This window comes from Stenella coeruleoalba (assembly GCF_951394435.1).
Source record: "Stenella coeruleoalba genome assembly, chromosome: 2".
NCBI lineage: Eukaryota > Metazoa > Chordata > Mammalia > Artiodactyla > Delphinidae > Stenella > Stenella coeruleoalba.
In genome coordinates, this window is record NC_137147.1 from 105,130,424 (window position 1) to 105,154,329 (window position 23,906).

Sequence of the window (23,906 nt, forward strand, 5' to 3'; positions counted from 1 at the left end):
AACTTGGGTGTAAACATCTTTTTCTTTATGGTTTCTGATTTTAGATTCCCTGCCCTCTGTGCCAGTTCCTTCAAGATTGAAACATATTTGCCCATATTTTCTTCTTCAATTTTATAATTTTATTTTTTTCCATTTATACTTTGAACTCATTTGGTGTTTGAGTGAGGTTGGGATCGGCTTATTATTAATTTTTCCCAAATATCTGGCAAGTTGATCTAATACCCTTGATTGGATAATCCAAACTCTACCACTGATATGAAGTAGCATCTTTATCATATACCAAATTCTTGTCAATACTTGGGACCATTTCAAGATGCTGCTTTTTGTCCCATTGTTGTGTCTGTCTGTTCTTAATACCAGTGATTTTTATTTGTTACTGCTTTACCAACCATTTTGAAATCTGGCCATAGAGAAACACCCTCCTCATGTTTCTTTTTTACAGTGTTCCTAAATATTCTTTTGTATTTATTCTTCAAGATTAATTTACTACTCATTTTGTCAAGTTCCAGAAAAGTCTCTTTGAGATTTTGACTGGAATGACATTGAAAATATCTATTCATTTAGGAAGAATAAATACTTTTACAATGTTTTGTCTTCTTATTCAAGAAAAAAGTACATCACTCCAATTTTTTGTCCTTCAAAATCTTCAGATAGAATTTTATGTGTTTCTTTTTTATGTATATATCTTGCACATTTCTTGTTTAATTTATTTGTGGGTATTTTATATTTTTTGGTTGCTAATGAAAATATGAACTTTTTTCCTATTTTTAAAAAAGACATTGTTGGTATATAAGAAAGCTATTGCTATTTATTTATTTTGTAGGCTGCTGTCCTGAATTCTTCTAGTTTTCAAAAATTTAATTTTTAAACTAGAAGACAATTGGAATAGATTTCCCAATATTTAGGCATTCTTGTATTTCTTAGATAAAACCTATTTGGCCATGGTGGATTTTTACATTATCACTGGTTTACTTGGCTTGTTTATCTCTCCTGAGTTAATCTTGGTAATTTAAGCTTCCAAGACCATTTGTTTATATTTTCCAATTTATTACATAGATCTGAACCAAACATTTGCTTACAAGTTTGCTAATTTTCTCCATCTATGTTACTTCTCTATTATAGGTGCTGATTTTGTGTTTGTATGTTATCTGATTTTTCTTGCAAATGTTTTAACTATATTATTATTAAGACTTTACATTTATTTGTTAATTCTATCCTTTTCTGGCTCATTAATATACACTTATATCTTTATTAAATTTATCCTCCCACTTTCTTTAGATTTGTTGTTTTCTCCTAACTTCTTGAATGCTTAATTTATTTATTTTTATTATTTCTTGCTTAGTAGCTATTTAAGATTACGCCTTTTCTTTATATATATATATATTTAAATTTATTTTATTTTATTTTATTTATTTTTGGCTGCGTTGGGTCTTCGTTGCTGTGTGCGGGCTTTTCTCTAGTTGCGGCGAGCAGGAGCTACTCTTCGTTGTGGTGCGCGGGCTTCTCTTGTTGTGGAGCACAGGCTTTAGGCACGTGGGCTTCAGTAGTTGCAGCACGTGAGCTCAATAGTTGTGGCTCGCGGGCTCTAGAGCACAGGCTCGGTAGTTGTGGCGCACGGGCTTTGTTGCTCCGTGGCATGTGGGATCTTCCTGGACCAGGGCTTGAGCCTGTGTCCCCTGCGTTGGCAGGCGGATTCTTAACCACTGCACCACCAGGGAAGCCCACACCTTTTCTTTCAAGTGCAGACTTTTTCTGGATCCACTAGGATTGCTATATAAATTCCTGATTATCACTCCATTAAAATATTCTGAAGTTAGTTTATTTTTTAGGCAGATACTTTTCAAAGTTTAATTGAAGACTCTCTGAACTTCCAAGTAGATGTTTTGCTTGCTTTGGCATATTTCTGGTTCTATTATATCGTACTTAGAGAACGTGGTCAGTATTATTTCTACATTTTGAAGTTTCTCACTGTTTTTATTGTGCCCTGTATATGGTCAATTTAGTGATTGTTCTATGGCCCCTGGGAAAGAAGATACATATTCTGTTCACAGAGTATGGAGTTTGACAAATATCTAGCAGCTTAATTTAATAAGTTATATTTCAGGACAAATCTCTAATTCTGGTCTCTGTTCAGGGCAGCTGGCAGCTGTGCACAGAAGTTACAGCTGTTGGCACGGTTGTGAGCACCAGGGCTGAAAAAGCCAATATTCCTTTCTAACTCAGTCCAGTGTCCCTGTGGCTCAGGGACTTGCTAACATCCAGAGCTCAGTAGCAGACCAGGAAGCAAACATAAAGGGCCTCTGAGTAGCCAAAGGGAAAACCACAGCTCCAAGACTCTGATTTAACCAGAGACAAGCCCCCTGGGCCATCGTCCATCACCTCTGCATATACGCTGTATACTGCCTTCTGGTGAACTTGGCTGTTAGGCTTCTTAGCCCGTCGAGAATCAGGAGCAAAAATTTGGCCTGTGTGTGAGCTGAGCATATGGTTGTCCATCCATTAAGTAAAGCAGATCTCAGCCCTCCACGAGCACAGAGTACAGTGCGGCAGTCCGACCACCAGTGTAAGAAGCTCGTGCCGGGCATCTCCCATTTGCCACTTCACACCTGCTCTCCACTCTTCCTCGGCCTGCTCTGTGCCCCGGGAGGCTGGCATCAGTCTTTGGTCTCAATCCCGTCAAGGGCTTCTGGTTTGGTTGCAGTGGGGAGTGAGGTTGGTGTAGCAGCCCTGCTGTCAGTGGTGCTCTCCACTCAGCCCTGCCTCTGGGTTCCAGTGACAGCTCTCTCCCCTCCCAGCTGCTCAGGACCTGGGGTGGTACTTACTCCAGGGTGGAGCTTTCTCTCTGGTTTCCCTCCTCCCAGCCCAAACCTTTGGACAGAGTCCCTTTTATATAAAAGAGTCCCTTTTATATCCTCTCTCAAATTACCCAGTTTGAATGTTCTCTCTGTTTCCTGCTGGACCCTAACTGATTCAGAGCTGATAGGAAACCTAAGAAGAATTCAATCCAACCTCCTCATCTTTTTTTTTTTTTTTTTGCGGTACGCGGGCCTCTCACCGTTGTGGCCTCTCCCGTTGCGGAGCACAGGCTCCGGATGCGCAGGCTCAGCGGCCATGGCCTATGGGCCCAGCCGCTCCACGGCATGTGGGATCTTCCTGGACCGGGGCACGAACCCACGTCCCATGCATCGGCAGGTGGACTCTCAACCACCGCACCACCAGGGAAGCCCTGCCTCATCTTTTGATTGGGAGAGTGACATGCTCAAGATCACACAGATAGTCCATGGCTGGCTAGAACCAGAATCCAGGTCTCTGGGATCTTAGTTTACCATTCTCGCCTCTCCAGTATTCTTTCTTTGGATCAAATTTTGTGACATACAGAGGGCTAGGGCTGACTTATAACCATGGAGGAGTATGAACAATAAGTCAAGGATTTACCACCCCCTGCACTGGAATCAGGCCCAGCTAATCTGATCTTTTGATTGAATCATTTTGGAGGAGTGGGAGGGGAGGAGGCATATGTGCTCTGCTTCTCATTTTGATCCAATTTTCTTTCAATAGTCTTTTTTAAAAAATCTTAATTTTCTACTTTTTGTAATAAAAAAGTTTCTATAGTAAAGAAATAAGAAAGGGACAGGAAAAGAGGTTTGAGAAATGCCTTCGGTTAAAAACTGGTACTTAAAAGAGTAGGCACATCTTCTGCTATTTAGAGAGTGTATCTTTCCATGTGCTACAGTTCTAGAATGTTCTAGATTGTTCTGGAAGAGAGATTTTACTGAGTTATTAGATGAGAAATTGTTCCAAGCTTCCATTATTGATTCTTTGGGGTAGCTTTGTGCAGAGTCCAAAGTAGGAAAGGATTTTAAGAAATGGAATTCAGAGTGGTTTAAAAATCAATCCAGTGTCATTAGGCTCTTTTCGTATTTTAATTAAAGAAAGAAAAACGAAGAAGGGAATTCCTTGTTATAACTGAGGCAACCAAATTGGATAATCATTTGATAACTTTTCAGGATGTCCCCACCCTTTCGAATAGTTTGGCAAGTGAAAAAGGCAAATATACATTCAAATAAGTGCTTTTTTGCTATCAGTTGATATTAAAATGGGATTTTTCTCCTTAGCATGTTAATATGATAGATTATTGATAGGCTAGATTATTAATATGGTTGGTTGACTTTCAAGTATTGAACCTACCTTGCGTCATTGGAAGAAACCCTTTTTAGTCCTGGCATGTAATTATTGTTATATACTGCTGAATTTTCGTTGTTAATATTTTAAGAATTTTTGTATCTCTATTCATGAAGGAGATCTGTAGTTTTCATTCTCTGAATTGTATTTGTCTGACTTTGGTATAAGGGTAATTTTGGTCTTAGAAAATGAATTGGGAAGTGTTCTGTTTTTTAGAAGAGATTGTATAGAACTGGTGTTAATTCTTATTTGAACAATTCAACATAGTACTGGAAGTCCTAGATCGCCCAAAGGCAAGAAAAGGAAATAAAAGGCATACAGATCAGAAAGGAAAAACTAAAACTATACCTATTTGCAGATGACATGATGGTCTACATGGACTGTCCCAAGGAATCTACAAAGAAAAAAAATCTCAGAACTAATAAGTGAGGACATCAAGGTCACAGGATACAAGAGCAACTTAAAAAAATCAACTGTATTTCTGTAAAATAGCAATAAATACATGAAAAACAAAATTAAAAATACAGTGTCATTTACAATTGCTCCAAAAAAGAGAGATGCTTAGTGTATTAGTCTGGAGAACCAGGAAAGCTGGTGGTATAATTCAGTCCGAATTCAAAGGCCTGAGAACCAGGGGAGCCAATGTCCAAGGGCAGGAGAAGACGGATGTCCAAGCTCAGGCAGAGATCAAATTTGCCTTTCCTCTACCTTTTTGTTCTATTCAGGCCCTCAACAGATTGGATGACACCCGCCAGCACTGGTGAGGGCAGTCTATCTTCTTCACTCAGTCTACTGGTTCAAAATGCTAAGCTCTTCCAGAAACGCTCTCACAGACACAGCCAGAAACAATGTTTCCCCGGCTATCTGGGCATCCCTTAGCCCAGTCAAGTTGACACATCACACTTAGGTATAAGTCTAACAAAATATGTACAGGACTTGTATACTTAAAACAGCAGAAGCTGATGAAAGAAATCAAAGAATATCTAAATATCAATAAATGAAGACATGCTATATTCCTGGGTTGGAAGTTTTAGCATTATTAAGCTGTCACTTCTCCCCAGATTGATATACAGGTTTAACACAATTCCTATCAAAGCTCCAGCAAGACTTTTTTGTAGTAGAGACAAGATCATTCTAAAATTTATACAGAAAGACAAAGGATCTAGAATAGCTAAAACAATTCAAAAGAAGAAGGAGGGGGAGGGGGAGGGGGAGAAGAGGAGGATGAAGGGGAAGAGAGTGAGAGGAATCAGTCCACCCAATTTCAAGACATTATATAACTGAGTGATATTGGTGCTGAGATAGTCACATAGACTAGTGGAACAGAAGAATCCAGAAACAGACCCAAACAAGTACAATCAACTGATTTTTGAGGAAGATGTCAAAGCAATTCAATGGAAGAAGAATCGTCTTTTCAACAAAGGTGCTGGGGCAATTGTATATCCATAGGCAAAAATATACACCTCAATTGAAACCTCACACTGTGTACAAAAGTTTAACTCAACATGGATCATAGATAATTGTAAAATATAAACCTATGAAACTTTTAAAAGAAAACATAGGATAAAATAAGGTATAGGGCTTGGTAGAGAGTTCTTACCTATGACAAGAAAAGAATGATCTATTAAAGAAAAAAAAGTCAATAAATTGGACTGCATCAAAATTGAAAATGGCTCTGTCAAGAAAATAAAAGATAAATGCCAGACGGGGAGAAAATATTTGCAAACCACATATCTGACAGATGATTCATATCTAGAATATGTATTTCAAAAAACCTCTCAAAACTCAGTAGTAAAACAACAAACAATACAATTAGAAAATAGACAAAAACCATGAAGAGATAGTTCACTGAAGACGGAGGAGGGCATACGGATGACAAATAAGCACATGAAAAGATGTTTAAAGTCACTAGCCATTAGGGAAGTGCAAATTAAAACCTTGATGAGCTATCACAACACATCCATTAGAAGAGGTAAAAGAAAAAAGAGGAACGATACCAAATGCCCGCAAGGATGTGGAGAAACTGGATCTTTCATACATTGCTGGTGGGAACGTACAATGTTACAGCTACTCCGGAAAAGAATTTGCCGGTTTCTTACAAAACTATACATGTGCTCACCCGACAACCCAGAAACCACACTCCTGGACACTTAACCCCAGAAATGAAAACGTATGTCCACATAAACTGTACAGAGATGCTTATGGTAGCTTTATTGCAATAGCCAAAAACAGGAAACACGTGGAACGTTCTTCAATAGGTGAATAACTAGCTGTGATAAATTCGTACCATGGAGTATTACTCAGAAAGAAAAGCAATAAACTATGGATGTGGCCAACAACCCAAATGAACTTCAAGGACACTATGCTGAATGGAAAAAGCCAATCTCAAAAGTCGCATGCTATATGATTTCATTATATAATGCTCTCAAAGTAACAAAACTATAGAGATAGGAATCAGATTAGGGTTTGCCTTGTTTTATGAATAAGAGGTAGCAGGAGAGAAGTCTTTGTGGTGGTGAAATAGTTCTATGTCTTGATTATAGTGGTGGTGACACAAATCTACACACGTGCTAAAATGGCACAGAACTATACACACACTATACCAATGTCAGTTTCCTGGTTTTGATATCGTAAGATAGTTATGCAAGATATAACCATTGGGGGAAACGGGGTGAAGGCTATACCAACCTCTTCATACTATTAATATTTTTCAACTTCCTGTGAGTCTATAATTATTTTGAAATAAAAAATGTAAAATATTTACGTACAAGAGAAAAACAGTCTCTGACCCACCATAAATGTTTCTAAGTCTGTTGTTTATGCCTTTAGGGCCTTGGCTTTAAAAAATTGATTCAAATTTTATTTTATAAATTCAAATTTATAACATTTTCTTATTACGGATTACAGATACAGAGGTTATATTGCTTCTCTCTAGTGTGTTAAAATTTGTTGTGTAACATATTACAAGTTGCATGATACTTTTTTACTATAGGTTTTTCAAAGCTGTTATTTCTGTTTAATGATATAATGAATGTACACAGTTTAAAAAGTTAGTAGTATCCCACCTCTCTCCATGTTCTTAGTTCCATTCCCCCGAGGCAACTACCCTCAAATCCTCTGACTTCTTTCCCCTACATTTACCATGTCTCTAAATAATACGTTTACATGGATATTATCTCATTTATCAGTTATAGACATTGGTTCATGTTTTGTTGTGGTAGATGTGTACTGAGCTCTCCTACAACCCTCCCATTGTTTGTCCTGGAGTTAACAATTGCCTTGTTTTTCATTTGCCTGCTTTTCTCCCTACCAATGTCTACAGGTTTCTCATACGCTCTCTCTCCTGGTTGCTCTTTAGGACAACTGGATACAGTTTCCTGGGACTTCTCCTTATTGCTCTTCTGGATTGAATCCCTTGCTTTCTGGATCCTGTGTGTTCCTCTTTCTTGTTTTACATTTGCTACCTAAACAAAAGGTGTGTGGGAGGTATAACATGTGAGGTATTGGGTGTCTCAAAGTGTCTTTAATCTGCTATCCCTCGACTGATCGTTTGGCTGGGAATAGACTTTTAGATTGAAAATGATTTTCTTGCAGAATCTTGAAGGTCCTGAGAAGGATGAAAGGAGATCTTGTGTGTAAAGCTCTTTGCCAATGCAGTCATATAGAAATGTGTGACAGTCTTCTTTACTATATTGGTATCCTTCCTGTGGTCCACACCACATTCTATTGGGCGTATTTGAATACTTGTTTCATTTTCTCTCGTAAGCTGAGAAACGTGAAGGTATAAGCCCTTGAGAGTCAGAAGGACTCAGCCATCTCTTTGTTGCTGTATGAATTTGTATCCCCACGGTCATATGCAAGAACCATCCCGCTATTTTATTTTTGTAAATCAAATTAAATATGGCTGTGAGCTCCCAGTCACCATGGTTGAGTCATTGCCTGGAGCACCCCCTCCTTAGGGTGAGCAAGGACGGTTTACACAAACCAGAAACTTCAGCAAAGCTTGTGTTCTTCAGTCCCATATGGTCACTGTTGGAGTCTCAAGTTCAAGTCCAAATGTTTCATTCCAAGGAAGGGTGGCTCCTCTTCCTTCAGGCCGAGCCAGGCTCTGAGATCTTTTGCAATAGTTCACGAGGTCTTCAGAGCTTGGGTTTCAGTCCCTGGCACCCATGGGCCACCCTGTAAAGGGTCTCGCCCCCTCCTGGGGATCTGCGTGGAGGTGGGCACATGTTGCCGTGTCATTGGTGTGCTGTGGAAGGCTTGTACTGGCTTGTGAGAGCCGACTGTTTGCTCCCCTCTTCCCAGCTTCCTATGCAGTGACATGAAGCTGGTGGCCTGACGTCAGTCATGGTGGAAATATTTACACCACAGAAATCGGTCAACAGTGCAAATCAAGACCCATCCCCACTGCCTTAAGGCCGGTCGTTAGCTTCACCAGCATAGCACTACCCCTCCCAACACCACTTGGCTCCCTATCTCAGGGAGACCTGGGTCTCTCAGAGGGTTGAGCCTCTTCCTGTCCATCCCAGACCCCCTGCCCATGCCAGACAAGCCAGCTCTTTGTGCCCAGAGCCTAGTCTTGACAAATTAAAAGCCTCTCTTCGTTCCCCTGAGGCAGACCTCATGGAGAGCTCTGCGGGCTCTCTTGAGAGAAGAAAGGGGAGATTCCTCTCATTTTGTTTTCTGCAGCTTCCTCTTTCAGATGTGTCTGCAATCTCATAAAACACCACCAATTTGCTCATTTTAAAAATCCCGCCACATTCGAAGTCCTCCCCACAGTGCCTGGCACTGTGCTCTGATCTGAGCAGAGTGAATGGATAGTGGATGGAGGGAAGTTCAACCTTCATCGCTCACGGTCAGCTGGGCAATGCTCTTGACACCTCCCCACCCCCGCAGTGCACATTCCCCCTGGGTCCTAGGCACCCCCCTTGCTGCAGCTCGGCCCTGACCTCTTGGCTTCTGTAGCTCTTTATGTAAGCAAGTACTAAATGTTCCATCTGGGAGGCTGGCTCCAAGGAATTTCTCATTTTCAGATATTTATGCTTTAAACCGAAGACCAAATATTGCTGGTTCCTGTCTCCTGTCTCTTCACGGCATCATTAGTAGTTTTCAAGAGCTGCATTCTGTAAGTGAATCTGCCAGCTTGTCACTGGTGAGTTCTAAGTTACCAGTGACACTTGAAGAAATGCCCAGAATAACTTCAGCCAGCCAGCAATGCATAACCAGGGAGACAGAAGCTCAGACACATGAATTTATGGAGAACAGTGGGGATCTCATCTATAAAACCCCAGTAATAGCTGGTATCCTTCTCCAAGGAGATAAGAAAACTATTGTTGCTTCCAACTACCTTCTCAGCACTCCTGTGATGGAGGAGTGCTTTCATGTTGCATGGGTACCCTGAGATGGAGGACATTATTAAAACTTAAAGAAAATTAAGTAATATATAAATGAGAGTCGCTTAAGTGAATATTTACAAAGGGAAGTAGTGAATCATTTATTCATCCGTTCATTTATTCAGCAGGCTTCCATGAGCACCTATGTGCCAGGCTTTTTACCAAGATGGAGACTGATACAACAGTTAATGAAACAGGACTCCACTATCAAAGAGCCCTTATTCTGGTAGAAGAAGCAGTTAAGCAAATTATTTCAGTGTTATATGTGCAAGGCCGCCATGTACGGTTGTTCAGGTGCTTCACTGCACAAACGTGCTCAGCTGAAGGGGCAAGTAGGACCTGAAATCTAGTCCTCGGTCTGCTTGCTGGGCCTTTGTCCTCGTGAGGAGCTGGGTCTGACTGAAGAAGGGGTACATTTTTCTAGTGGTGAAAAACATATATAGGTAAGCCCTGGTCTGGCCACAGGACCCTAGCCCCACATTTTTATAGCATTATCTTCTATAAACCATTCCAGATGCTAATCGTAACTAGATGTCCTGATAATCAACAGCAACCACCTGATCTGGGTTCTAGATTTTACTCTGTCTATATTTCACCCTGTCCCTGTGCTTCTTCCCCTCCCTGGACCTCAGTCTCCTCTCTGCAGTGTAGGGGTGGACAGGATGGGTGTAAAGACCCTTCTTGCATCAGCAGTCTAGTTGAGTACCGTTCCTTGCAGAGCACCTGCCAGGCGATGGTTCCTGCCTTTACACCTGGGGGCTGGATATAGGCAGAGAGAAATGTCAGTAAAGGCAGGGTATTCTAAAGGGGGACCTCTGCTAACACGAGTCTGGGACTTGAAACAAGACAGAAGGGCTGCCTGAGCTCCAGGGTCCAAAGGGTGGACTAGCTCATGCCCCGATGCTGGAGGCCATCCTGGTGGCAGGGCGACTGGAAGTGTAGGCCAGTTAGAGGGCTTGAGGGGTGGTGACTGGCAGAAGGAGATCAGCAGGTGGTCTGGGGCAGACTCCAGCTTGGGGGTTCCAGAGGCTTCCTGATTTTTTCAGCAGGGCAAAGGTCAGACTAAGAAGTCGGCATCAAAGTAGGGACTGGGTCAGCACGGACACAGGGGCCCTGGGGACATTCAGCCCAGCGTTCCCTGAGTCTGTCTAACAACGATGCGTCTCACAGGGGTCGGGTACCAGCTGCGCCTGCCAGGACCCAAAGAGGCCAAGGACAGAAGGGAGGGATGGGAAATGCCCATGACTGAGGCAGAGAGAGAGTGGTGTTGCGAGCAGAACTTGGGGCAGGGACAGCCAGACACCTGAGCTCAAACCCCAGCCCTAGCACTCTGCAGTTGGGTGACTTTTTGGACAAATTAGTATTTTTAAAAAATATTTATTTATTTTGGCTGCGCTGGGTCTTAGTTGTGGCACGCAGGATCTTTAGTTGCAGCATGTGGACTCTTAGTTGCAGCATGTGGGGGTCTAGTTCCCTGACCGGGGGTCAAATCTGGGCCCCCTGTGTTGGGAGCGCAGAGTCTTACCCACTGGACCACCAGAGAAGTCCCTGGACAAATTATTAACCCTCTCTGAAGCTTCGGTTTCCTCATCCATAGAATGAACACGACAGTCTTGGCTTTGCAGGGTGGCTGTGAACACGAGCGGTGTTGGACACGGAGACCTAGCACAGGGCCTGGCTCGGAGTAGATTTGTCTTAAATGACGGCTTCTATTCATCTGAGCAAAATTATGCCGGAGCGCAGTACAGGCATGACTAGCGAACAGCTTTCTGCCCGGCAAAAGGGAACATTCCACCTGTCCCCCAGTCTATTAACACGCTTCCCTCTGCCGCACACCTGGATGAAGGGACACAACGTCTAGCTTCTGTGACTCCTTCCTTTACTAGAAAGAATTCTAAGCGAGCCCATCACCAAGTTTGTCTTCTAAAGACTGTGACGAGCTGTATCCAGGGTAGCTGGAGATGGGATTTCTATTTTGGTTGTCAACAGTATCAAATAGATACTTGGAGCAGGCTGTCAAATCAGAATTGGACAGAGAGGACAGGAGATTCGTACTGAGGCAGGAATCTCGTAGCTTTGTGAGGGGCACATTCAGAACACTGCTGTGCACCAGCACGTCTGGGGGTCGACAAAACCGACACTCTGGGACTTTCCGAAAGAGAGTGCCTTTAATGACAAGAGAGAACACGTGGCTGTCACAGTGATCAGAACCTTGGGAGGAGTGAAGCCCAGTCCCGCACCCTGTACCGTGTAGAAAGCCTCTCTCATTTGATTCTCCTGCCAACCCCGTGGGGGAGATGTTGCCCCCATTCTGTAGACAGAGAAACTGAGGCTCAGAGAGGATGATAACAGACAAGTCAGGGCAGTACAGTGAGGAAGGGGATGACACCAGGACCCGAACCCAGGAACCTGCTGCTAATGGTGGGATCGTTTCTACAGAGGCACATTGTGAAGCCCTGGGGTCTGCGTCTTGCAAAGTTTCAGCTGTGGGGGAACAAAGCTAACGAGGCAGGTCTGGGTTTGTCCCCTCTGTTTTTGTTTCTATTTGTTATATTTTCTATTTTTTGACCCAGTATGGGAACATTAAACCCCCATGTGCTGGTACCTACTGAAGACTCTGCACAGCCTTCCCTGCACCCCCCAGAGGGGCTGAGACGCCTCACTAACTCTCAGAGGCCCCTGTGGTGTCCTTGCGCAGCCCGCACCACGGGTGGAGTGACTTCATGCTTCGTGGAGTGATGAGTGTAACGCCTTCCTCACTGGACTTTAAGCTCCCTGAAGGCAGACCATGTCTCTCTGATTTACCCCAGTGCTTGGAGTGATGGCTGGCACATAGAGGTCGCTGAGCCAAAGACGACAGCTTCCATTTGGAAGAGGAATGGAATTTGGTCCAGAGGAGATGGGTGGCAGCCACTCCAGATGGAGAGGCGAGCCTGGGTGGGAGAAAGGTCCGGGCTGAGTGTTCACCCTATCCACACCCTCTCAGTATGGAAAGCACAGGACCTTACACAGAGTAGGTAGCATATAATGATTGATGGAAGGAAGGAGGGAAGAAAGGAAGGAAGGAAAGTCACAGCAAACTCTGTTCAGGGTTCTCTGTTCCAATTAGTTTCTTTGCATGGCTGGTGTGGGTGTTATTGGCTCAAGCCTACATGGTTTGAGGGGCAAGAATGCAGAGAACGTACAAGGGGCCCCCAGGCATTATGTATTATTTATTTATTTTTAATTCATTTATTTATTTTTGGCCGCGTCGGGTCTTGGTTGCTGTGTGTGGGCTTTCTCTAGTTGCAGGGAGCGGGGGCTACTCTTTGTTGTGGTGCGCGGGCTTCTCATTGCAGTGGCTTCTCTTGTTGTGGAGCACGGGCTCTAGGTGCGCAGGCTTCAGTAGTTATGGCACGTGCGCTCAGTAGTTGTGACTTGCGGGCTCTAGAGCGCAGGGTCCGTAGTTGTGGCTCACAGGCTTAGTTGCTCTGCGGCATGTGGGATCTTCCCAGACCAGGGCTCGAATCTGTGTCCCCTGCATTGGCAGGCAGATTCTTAACCACTGCGCCACCAGGGAAACCCCCATGTATTATTTATAAATATTCTGTTATCCTAATTAGGAGAACTCCTGGGCTCTGGACCTGGGTCACTTGGGATCCCAGGGGTCAAAGATTGGACGCTGGCTTAGGGGTGGGGTGGGAGGAACTGGGAGACTGGGACTGACATATACATGATTGATACTATATAGAATAGACAACTGATGGGAACATACTGTATCGCACAGGGAACTCTACCTAATGCACTGTGGTAACCTAAAAGTGAGGGAAGTCCAAAAGGGAGGGGATATCTGTACCTGTACGGCTGATTCATTTTGTTGTGCAGTGGAGGCTAACACAACACTGTAAAGCAACCATACTCCAATAAAAATAATTTAGAAAAAAGATTGGACACTGGCTTAGACTGATGGGAATGGTGATTGCATATGTAACCTCACCCCGTGGGGATCCGAGCTATTTGAGACTCCCTTGCCTCCAATCTGAATTGGGCCAGTGCCTGGGGCATGGCTTGGCTGAATCTGCAGAAGGGGATATGGGGTGATTACACTGACCTGAGGCTTCCTGAATATATCCTGTTAGGGCAGGATGCCTTAAACTGTGAGCAGCCAGGGAATCAGACTCTTACTGATGGTAAGGAGAATGATGAAGTGGGTCAGTGCTATCAAATGTGTGACCTAGAGTAAATGGTAGGTTTTTCTCCAATTCCTTTCCTGTCACAGGACCTTTGCACATGCTCTTCCCATCTCTGCCCCCCCCCCCCCCGCTTTCCTTTTTTCTGATGATTGGCTCCTTTTTTGTCCAATTGGCCTCAGCTTATTTGTCTTTCCTTAGAGGGGCTTTCTGTGACCACTCTATTAGAAATAGAAGTCCCCATATCCCTTATTCTCTTTCTCAGACCCTTATTTGTTGCTTTCATTATATGTATTAGAATTTGTAATCATTTTACTTATTTGTCTGTTTACTTGTATTTTCAAAAATTTATTTTCCCCAGTAGATTGTAAGCTCCATGAGGACAAGACTCATGCTTGTCTTGTCACCATTGCCTTTCCTCCTCCACCCACCCCAGTGCCTGGCAAAAAGTAGATAGCCATCAGTATTGGTACGATGTTTGGTTGATTGAATGAAAGATTATGTAACTGATCAAGATTGCCCTTGAACTTTGGCTTCCAGGAAATTCAGAGCTAAATTTGTAATGCAGCTTTAGTAACTGTCTGGGTCCTTAAGATGAGCATTTCTGTGTGCTTATTTTTTTTGTATCTGACTTCACCTCCCTCAGTGGATCTTTTTTGTATTGACCCATGTAACTGATGCTTATCATTTATGGTAAGAATCACACTTTCCCTCATGATTGAAAGCAAACACGATGTACATTGTAGGCTAGGCAACATTATCTTTGTATAATTTCCAGAAAACAGAACAGTGTAAACAAGAGCAATAGCGCTATGGCAAATGGTGTTTTCTCTTCATCGGAACTGTCCTTCAGCAAGAACTCTCAGGTTAGGCCCTGATACCCTAGAGGCTCGGGGCTGGCAGGGGAGCCCTGTGACAAGTGAGGGTTCTGCCACAGGTGGACAAGGGCTATGGCTATTCTGCATAGGACTTTTGTGGATATTAAGAAAAGGTGCCCCTTTGGGTGGATGCAACACTGTGCAAAGGCAAAAAGGTTGGTAAATGGAGAGTTGGCTGTATTTCATCCCCCCACCCCCACCCCAACCCCTTGGTTCAATGTCTTTGTGCAGTAAACAACCTGAACCACTGTACATGGTGGCCCTGAATGGAAAGGTCTTGAAGGCTGTTCCTCTTGCCTTGGTAGTTGGACCGCTTCCTTTAGGGCCTGCCCAACAGACAGGACTTCCTATAGTCTGTCATTGCTTCTCTCAATCATATTAGAGCCTGCTCAGCCCTTTGGAAAACATGGCTGGGAGAGGACAAAGGGCATAGGCAGAAAGCAACTGTTTTTCAGATGTCTAGTATGCGCCAGCCACTGGGCCAGGTGCTGGGTATATAAAGGTGAGTACAAACTGGTTCCTTCCTCACAGTCTGATGAAAGGAACAGACAAGCACATAAAACAGGAACAAATTCTCACAATGAAATGAGTGCAAAGATGTGGGAGCAGAGGGGAGCACATGACACTCCCAGAGGAGTCATGAACAGCTTCTCACAGAACATACTCTATGACTTGGGCCTTGGAGGAGTTTCCAGGCCAGTGAAGCAAGGGAGAGGCATTCCAGGTAGGGGAAGAGCCAGTGCAAAGGCACAGTGCCCTGAGTCTGCATGACGGGGCTGAGGAACAGAGGCTGCTAAGGATGCAGTAAATGTCCTTCTCCCACCCACCCAACTCACCCATCTCAATGTCACCTTTTCTGTGATACCTTCCTTTGCTTCCCTGAGACTCTTCCCTTACGTTTCTGACGTGCACACGCTCGTGTCTTGTAGCACCTGGCATCTCGTACTGCAGTCATGTACACCCCTGCTCTCTCACTAGAGCCTGAGCTCCCTGGGCGCTGGGGCAACTCCTGCTTCTCCTATGTGTCCTCTCTTCTCACACAATGCCAGGCACAGGTCAAGGGTTGGAGAAAGGTTTTGTTAAGTGAATGAATGAACCGTGTGCCTGAAGCAGAGACAGTGCGGTGAAGCGGGTTTGAAAATGAGGCTGAAGAGAAATGCCAGGGCTTGTAGTGCCACGCAAGGGGGTCTGGAAGACAGGCATCAGCAGCCCTCACCCATTTTGGCTGGAGGACGACCTCAGGGTCAGAGTCACACCTGTTCTGCAGTGGGTATTCAATCTGGCAGGCAGATTTTGGCAGCAGGACACACAGGGGACCTCTGACCCTCTGGATCTACATAGGTGCCTGAGTGCACAGGGGAGGGTCCCAGGGAAGCGCCCCCTGGAGGTGGGAGAAGCCCAGGGCTGCCTCACTAGGGTGTCTTTGAGTCTAGATAACAAACAATACTGCCTTGTATTATCTCGGTTGATAAAACGTCCCTAAGTAAGAGAGCTTTCAGGTTAATACGACTCAAAAATATAATCATATTATTGAGGTTCCTCCCATCTCTCTGCCTCAGCCTCCTCCAATCATTGTTGACCCTTATGATTCCAAGACGGCGGCAGCAGCTCCAGGAATCACCCAGGCCCATCAGTGCTCATTGGTAGAGAAGAGCCACGCCTTCTGGGAGTCTCCTTCGCAGGAGCAAAGACTCCTTTCCCAGAACTCCCTGAGCAGACCTTCCCTCACATCTCATTGGCCAGAATTGGCTCACATGCTCACTCCTACACCAATCACGAGCAAGAGACTGGGAGCTCTGTGATTGGCTTAGACTCACCACTCCAGTTTACCGGCCCTGCAGCGGGTGGTGCGGTGGAGCAGTGGATAACCAGTCACGGAGGACAGGGACCCAACTTCCAGACCTTAAGGTGGGGGTGTGTGTGTGTGTGTGTGTGTGTGTGTGTGTGTGTGTGTGTGTGCAAGGTTAAGCAGTGACGCCTCCAGGGGGTTCAGGGAAGGGCATCTTCCAGGAGAACCTTAACTGCATTAGAGGAGCGGGTAGCATCCTAGGATGGTTCCAGAGGGAAGAAAGGCTTCCCCTGCTGGGCTCCAGTGCTACATTAGCCGCTGGCACAGTGAGGTCCTGGCCGTGCTGGAGGCTTGATGACTTAGCAGTCTGGGCATCGAGGGGGCAGGTGTGGCTGAGGCCTGGTCTGTAGGAGGGAGGCTGTGAGGGCGCGGGAAACTGCACGGCCTGTTTCACTCAGCCCACACACCACACATGCGCGTACGCATACACGCACACGGCCTTGCCGTTTACAATCGTAAACTCCTCCTCTTTGCCCGAGCAACGAAGGAAAGGCCTGGTTCTTATTCAGAGGAATACAGAGGAGTTAACTGTATCTTACTACCCTTTTTACATCTTCACTGGACGTCTCAAAATCCCCCAGTGCCCAGCCGCTGGAATAGCTGGGGACTGACTGGGCCCCTGTTTCTCCATGCTGGTCTTTCCAGCAGTGTGGCAGGGCTTTTTACATGACGGCTAGCTTCCAAGAGGACAAAAGAGTAGAAGGTACAAGCTCTTTAAAGTCTGGGTGCAGAAGTTCTGGAATATCCCTCCCCCGCCCCGCTCCCGGTCAAAGCAAGGCATAAGGCCAGCCCAGAATCAAAGGAGAGGAGAAATAGACTTCATCTCTTGATGGGAGGAATGGCGTGTGCACACCAGGATGAGATAGATTGTTGGTGACCATCCTGGAAAACAAAAGCTCTTTATACAGAATTGGTGAGCCGGAGAGCAGGGGCTCAAGCCTATGCCTGTATAATGCCAGGTCCACCTCTCCACATCCCTGATCAGATCATGGACTTTTCCAGCTGGGAATGACTCTTGAGATCATGCAGTGGCCCACAGCCCTCAATGTCTTAACCTGGGGTTCCTCAGAAGCATACCCTGAGGCCCAATTTGAGTATCAGTGGCTTATTTGGGAAGAAGCCCTGATAGGTAAGTGGAGGAGTAAGACGGGGAAAGGATGGGAACCATTTTAAATAAACAGATGACATTGTTGCATCTAGAGCTCAATCTTCCCGGGGGACTTCTGGGAGGTGGTGTGGAGCGCCCCTAAGGGGCAGGAAGCTGGGGTACTCATCCTCCCATTGCCTACTCTGGTGCCTAGATCTCACCCCAGACTCGTGGAACTGGTGCTTTGGGGCTGGTTCAGGACACCTTCATTCACTCCCAGTTCTAGAGGCTTCTTATTGGCTAGAGAGGCCATACTGGTGCTTACCCTGGAGCCACATGCCACAAGCTGGCTGAGCTCTTTAGCAGATGATAAAACTCCAGACTTTTCCAGGATAACAAGTAGTTCCTTCTGCTTGTATCCCTGGGCTGTCCTTGCCTGGCTGTAAGATCTATAATTAGAACTTGTGGTAGACTGGTACTTTGGTGGCTGCCAAAGAACTATGCCTCCCAGTACAGAAAGTCCCCTACATACGAATGAGTTCCATTCCGAAAGCACATTTGTAAGTCCAATTTGTTTGTAAGTCCAACAAAGTTAGCTTAGGTCCCCAACTAACACAATCGGCTCTATAGTACCGTACCGTAATAGGTTTAAAATATTTTTCACACAAATACTACATAAAACACAAAGAAACACACACAAAAAATAAACAATTTGACCCTTACAGTACAGTACCTTGAAAAGTACAGTAGTAGAGTACAACAGCTGGCATCCAGGGGCTGGCATCGAGTGAACAGGCAAGAAGAGTTACTGACTGGAGGAGGGAGAGGAGGTGGGAGATGGTAGAGCTGAAGGATCGTCAGCAACAGGAGACGGAGGGCGAGCTGCAACGTCACTTACGCCTGACGTGGATGGCACAGGTTCTGGTTCCTCGCTGGATTCAGTTCTATCTACCCTCTTGAAAACAAACGATCCAGTGATGTCTGGATAGCAGCTCTTTTTTTCTCATCATAGATGACGCGGTAGCACTGGATTGCATTCTGAATGGCTGCTGCAACCTTTGTATACCATTCTGCGTTCAGGTCCTGTGCCTCAAAAATTAATTATGCCTCCTCAAATACAGAAAATCCCCTTGCCATTTCCTGTGTTGTGAATCTCTTCGGTTCTTCAGTTACTTCTTCCTCTTGTCTCTCTTTGTCCTTTCTCTGGGCACATTCGCGTCTTTGAAAGTTTGCAGCTTGAAGGTTCATACGTAGGAGACTTACTGTACTCATATCCTGGTGTGGTCCCTTCCCACATCGATTCTGAGCTTGGTTGTGTCACTTGCTTTAGCCAGTGGGACATCAGCAACCGTGGTGCACACAGAGGCTTGATAAGTAAGTGCTTTTCTTCTTGCAGCCCAGCTGCAATGCTGTAAGGAAGTCCAAGCCATCCTGCTGGAGAGAGAGATCATATGAAGAAACCAACACATGGAGAGAGAAAAAAGCCACCCGGAGTAGCACCGGGCCATTGGACAGGTGAGTGAGGCCTTTTTGTACTTTCCTAGTCAGCCTAGTCACCAATGCAAGGATAGTACATGAGCAGAAGAACCACCCATCTATGCTGTATCTGAATCCCTGACCCTCAGAATCTCAAGCAAACAAGGATGTTTTTGTTTTACGCCACCAAGTTTTGGCATAAAACTTAGTGGCGTACCGTACCGCATACCATAAGCATCTTTATGGCTTCTGAAATTTACTGACTCTGTCCCCCCTTCCTCTGTAAGTCGAGGGGATACTTACCCAAAGACACTCAACACTCAGCTCGAGGAATTGGGGAATGAGGGCAACCAACACCGCCTGTTTCGGGGCTTGGTAGGGGTGGCAGAGAGGTAAGTGCCTCTCCCCTGGGAGGGCATTCCCCTGCTGAAAGGCCCCGGCAAGCCTTGTAGCAGCATGTCTGATGGTGCTGCCCTGCAGTGCCGCCCACAAATGCCACCGAGTGTCTCAGCAAGCAGTGAGGTGAGTTCCCTGCCTCGCTCTGGAGTGCTGACTTCTCACCCAAGAACGAGAATGGGATGCCCAACTCTGTGAGCCTGGCCCAGGCCAGGGCACAGGGAGCCCTGAGTCATAGGCCAGCTCAAGATCCCTCCCCCAACCTGTCTGAGCTGGAAACCCCACCTCTTCAGGAGGCTCGGCTGGACCCAGGTGCTGCTAACAATCTTGTCTCAGAGCCAGCTCAGAAAAGACACAGACACCGCTGAAATCCCACGGCTGCACCACAACAGAAGCAGAATGCAGTATTAGAGACTAATCATCCTGTGGGATTTCTCAGTGAGTTCCTTTGTTATTGGTGTGCAAAAGTCATCACCAAATGGAAATGTCATGTCTGAGTGACGGGTTTTGCATCCAGTGGTGAAGGCATACCCAAAGTACAAGGGAAAAAAACTTAATTCCCATAAAAATGAGCAAAGTCACTAATGAAAATCTCTCCCTATCCAAATTAAAATCATCAACGAAATAAATCCCCCCAACTGATGAATGTACCCAGTTCAAATTTTATTAATAAAACCTAATTTGTTTTCCCAATTTTATGGATTAAATTCCCCAGTTATGTTATTTATTCCCACCACCTTTTCTTCTTGAATCACAAAATAAATGTCAATTTCAAAAGTTAGATGGTGAATATTCATCTCTCTCCCTAGAATCTTGTGGGTGGGAAGCTTTCTTCCTGATTTAGAAGGGGAAAAAAAACCACAATTTAAATATGAAGTATACATAAAGGAAAAAGAAATGGGAAAATTATTATAAAATAGTCTTTTTTTCTTTTATTCCCTTTTTATCCCCATTCCCCACTCTCATTACCTTCTTCCCCACAGGAGACCATTCTAGTATATTTAATGTGCATTGCTTTTTATGTATGTATCTTGTAAATGTCGTTGGGTACATATGTTTTTTTTGTTTTTTGTTGTTTGTTTTTTGCGGTACGCGGGCCTCTCACTGTTGTGGCCTCTCCCGCCGCGGAGCGCAGGCTCCGGACGCGCAGGCCCAGCGGCCATGGCTCACGGGCCCAGCCGCTCCGCGGCATGTGGGATCCTCCCGGACTGGGGCACGAACCCGCGTCCCCTGCATCGGCAGGCGGACTCCCAACCACTGCGCCACCAGGGAAGCCCTACATGTGTATTTTTAATTGTTGTTACCGGTGTTTGTTTCTTTCTTATTTTCATTCGCTCTGTGTTTCTAAGATCTATCTATGTAGTTATATGAACAACTGACCTTTCGATTTTAACTGCTGTAGAACATTCCATGATGTGCATCCGCCACATTCCACCTTTTCATTCTGCCAGGGATGGACACCTTGTTGGCCTCCAACCCCTGGCCACTTTAAACAACACTATACTAAGCATCCTTGTTCATGTCCCTTTACAGACTTTATAAAACAAATGTTCACGCATCTTATTCACAAATCGCCGTGTGTGTCCACATGCCTTTAAATGAGGTGCAAAAAGAATCCAGTAAACATCCAGATTTATAAAGCTGAATTTAGATTTCCTCAATTCTTTCTTTATTTTCATAATGAAAATGTTCAAAAAGCTGTTAACATTATGACTTTGAAAACATAAAGAATCGCTTGTTCTTAAATTTATTTTTTATTTTTTTGGCCACATCGACGGCTTACAGTTCCCCGACCAGGGACTGAACCCGGGCCTCCTGCAGTGGAAGCGTGGAGTCCTAACCATTGGACCGCCTGGGAAGTCCCACAAAGAATCTCTTTAGAAACAAATTATTTCCTAATCAGTAATAGCCTGTGAAGAAAAACAAAGCACGTTAAAAAAATCAGATCTGTTGTATTCATTTAAAGCAAACACACGCTCACAGTAAAATCTCCCAAGATTTGTACAGTGAGTCCACTTTTTTCCAGTTGAGCCGTATTACAGTTTTTCGGAAGTGCTGCTAACTCACAAGCAAATGGATGAGACAGGTGCATGTGGTCTCTGTTTCCGCACAGCCTGCTTCTGTGACAACAGCATTCTTGTCCTCTTTTCAATTTTAACTCCTACTTGAAAGGGAAAAAGTCAGACACATCTCTAGATGCAGCAGGGGTCTCAACCTGCCCTCTGTCCCTCTGCGAAGTTACAACTCTTACACTGTGAATATCTCTTACATGTCAAAATGTCCAACCGATTCAAAAGATGGATTTTTCAACATACTCTTCCATCTTGTCCAGGCCTGACATTTTTGGTCCATATTCCCCTTCGGATCTGGTAGCTCCCTACTTAGTGGCAGTTCACAGCCCAAGCTGGAGACCTGCCTGCTTGTGAGTTGGTGGCCATTTCCTGGTCATCTCCATGGGTGGACAGTTTTTTCCCTCAAGTTTAGCGGGTCTCTGTTTGTTCTGGGACCCAGCTCCAGCTCTCTTAAAGGAGTCCAGTGGGGCAAGGGACTTGCATATCTTGAATCCTTCTCTGTGAATGAATCCTTCTCCAGCTCCCCTTTGGATATGGAGCCTTTGTGACTCCCGCAGTTACAGACTTTGGCAAAAATAGCTTTTTGGAGGTTCCTGAGCCCTCCATAACTGCTGGGAGAGTGAATAATCTAAGCTGTGGTTTGGTCACCCGTCTTGCCTCTCAGTGCACGTGAAGACCCTCGAATCCTCTTTTAAACAGATGTGCAAGGATAGTCAGGAAACTTTAGGGATGGTTAATAAAGAAGGAAGCTTTCCCACCCAGATACTAAAGTGCATCAGGTTGTGACAGCTGAAACAGTTTAGACCTGGCACACAGAATGGTACATGAGTAGAATGGAAGAGAAAGTCTCGACATAGAGCAAGAACCTGGAGGAACTTAGCATATGAAGATGACAGCATGTCAGACCAGTGATGAAAGATTGGGTGATCCAAGACACAGTGTTAGGAGTCCTGGTTAATCATTTTTTGGGGAAAAAAAGTTAGATCCCTACCTCACACCAGAAGATGAAACATCTAAATGTTAAAAAAATAGAAAGAGGGGGCTTCCCTGATGGCGCAGTGGATAAGAATCCACCTGCCAACACAGGGGACACGGGTTTGAGCCCTGGTCCGGGAAGATCCCACATGCCACAGAGCAGCAAATCCCGTGCGCCACAACTACTGAAGCCCGCGTGCCTAGAGCCCATGCTCTGCAACAAGAGAAGCCACTGCAATGAGAAGCCCGTGCACCGCAACAAAGAGTAGCCCCCGCTCACCACAACTAGAGAAAGCCCGCGCGCAGCAACGAAGACCCAATGTGGCCAAAAATAAATAATAAAATAAAATAAATAAATTTATTTTTTTTAAAAAAAGAAAGAGGGTAGGAAAAAGAAGTCATCAGTAGATTAGAGAATACTGGCGACTATTTATACAACCCCAGAATAAGGAAAGTTCTATAAGCACAGCAACAAAGGCAAACACCGTACAGGAAATATTGATAGATTTCACCAAAAGCATAAAGGAGACACTTTTCTGTCTATAAACCCATCAAAAACAAAACTTAAAGGCAGGGGCTTCCCTGGTGGCACAGTGGTTGAGAGTCCGCCTGCTGATGCAGGGGACACGGGTTCGTGCCCTGGTCCAGGAAGATCCTACATGCCGCGCAGTGGCTGGGCCCGTGAGCCATGGCCGCTGAGCCTGTGCGTCCGGAGCCTGTGCTCTGCAACGGGAGAGGCCACAACAGTGAGAGGCCCGCGTACCGGAAAAAAAAAAAAAGAAAACTTAAAGGCAAAATAGAACTGGGGGAAATATTTATAGCATATACGCCAAGTTGTTAATATCAGTATAGTAAGAATTGTCACAGACCAATAGGAATAAAGATGAGACGGATGATGAACCCCAGAGAAGACACCGTTGCTTGAGGAAAGTTGCCAGCGGCCTGGTAATATGTTGATCACATCAGACCCCTTCTTCGCCTAAAGGGACAGCAATTTGTGCTTTTTAGATTTTTACCTACGGCGGATAAGGGTTTGCCTGCCCTGTCTACAGTATGTCTGCCAGCACTCCTGTCTGTGGACTGGCAGAACTGGCATGATATTCTGAATGACATGGGCTCGGCATGAGTGACGCATTTTTCGGAAGAAAGGAGGGCTGACAGTGGCACACACAACGGTTTCCACTGGTCTTCCTCCACACCCCATCAGCTGGAAGGAGCCAGCCTAATGTAACAATGGAGCGCTCTGTCCAAGTCTTAGCCAAAGTGCTGGCTCTGGGACAACACCCTGCAGTGCTGGCAGGACGAGCTCCAGGATGCAACATGAACCGATGAGCTGTTTGCAGAGCTGTGTCGCCAGTAGCTAGAATACACAGGTCTGGCAGGAAAGGAGAGGCTGCTGTTTTCTTTCTTTGTGGCTTCCATGGCTGTG

General features: G+C 45.1%; 1 long non-coding RNA gene across 1 annotated transcript; it reads left to right on the top strand.

Annotated features, from left to right (window-relative positions):
* The first annotated feature begins 16,463 nt into the window (after positions 1–16,463).
* LOC307182878 lies at positions 16,464–20,136 on the top strand. Its single transcript, XR_013827283.1, has 3 exons — positions 16,464–16,530; positions 18,955–19,073; positions 19,767–20,136. It is a non-coding gene; the product is annotated as an uncharacterized lncRNA (long non-coding RNA).
* The last annotated feature ends 3,770 nt before the right edge of the window (positions 20,137–23,906 follow it).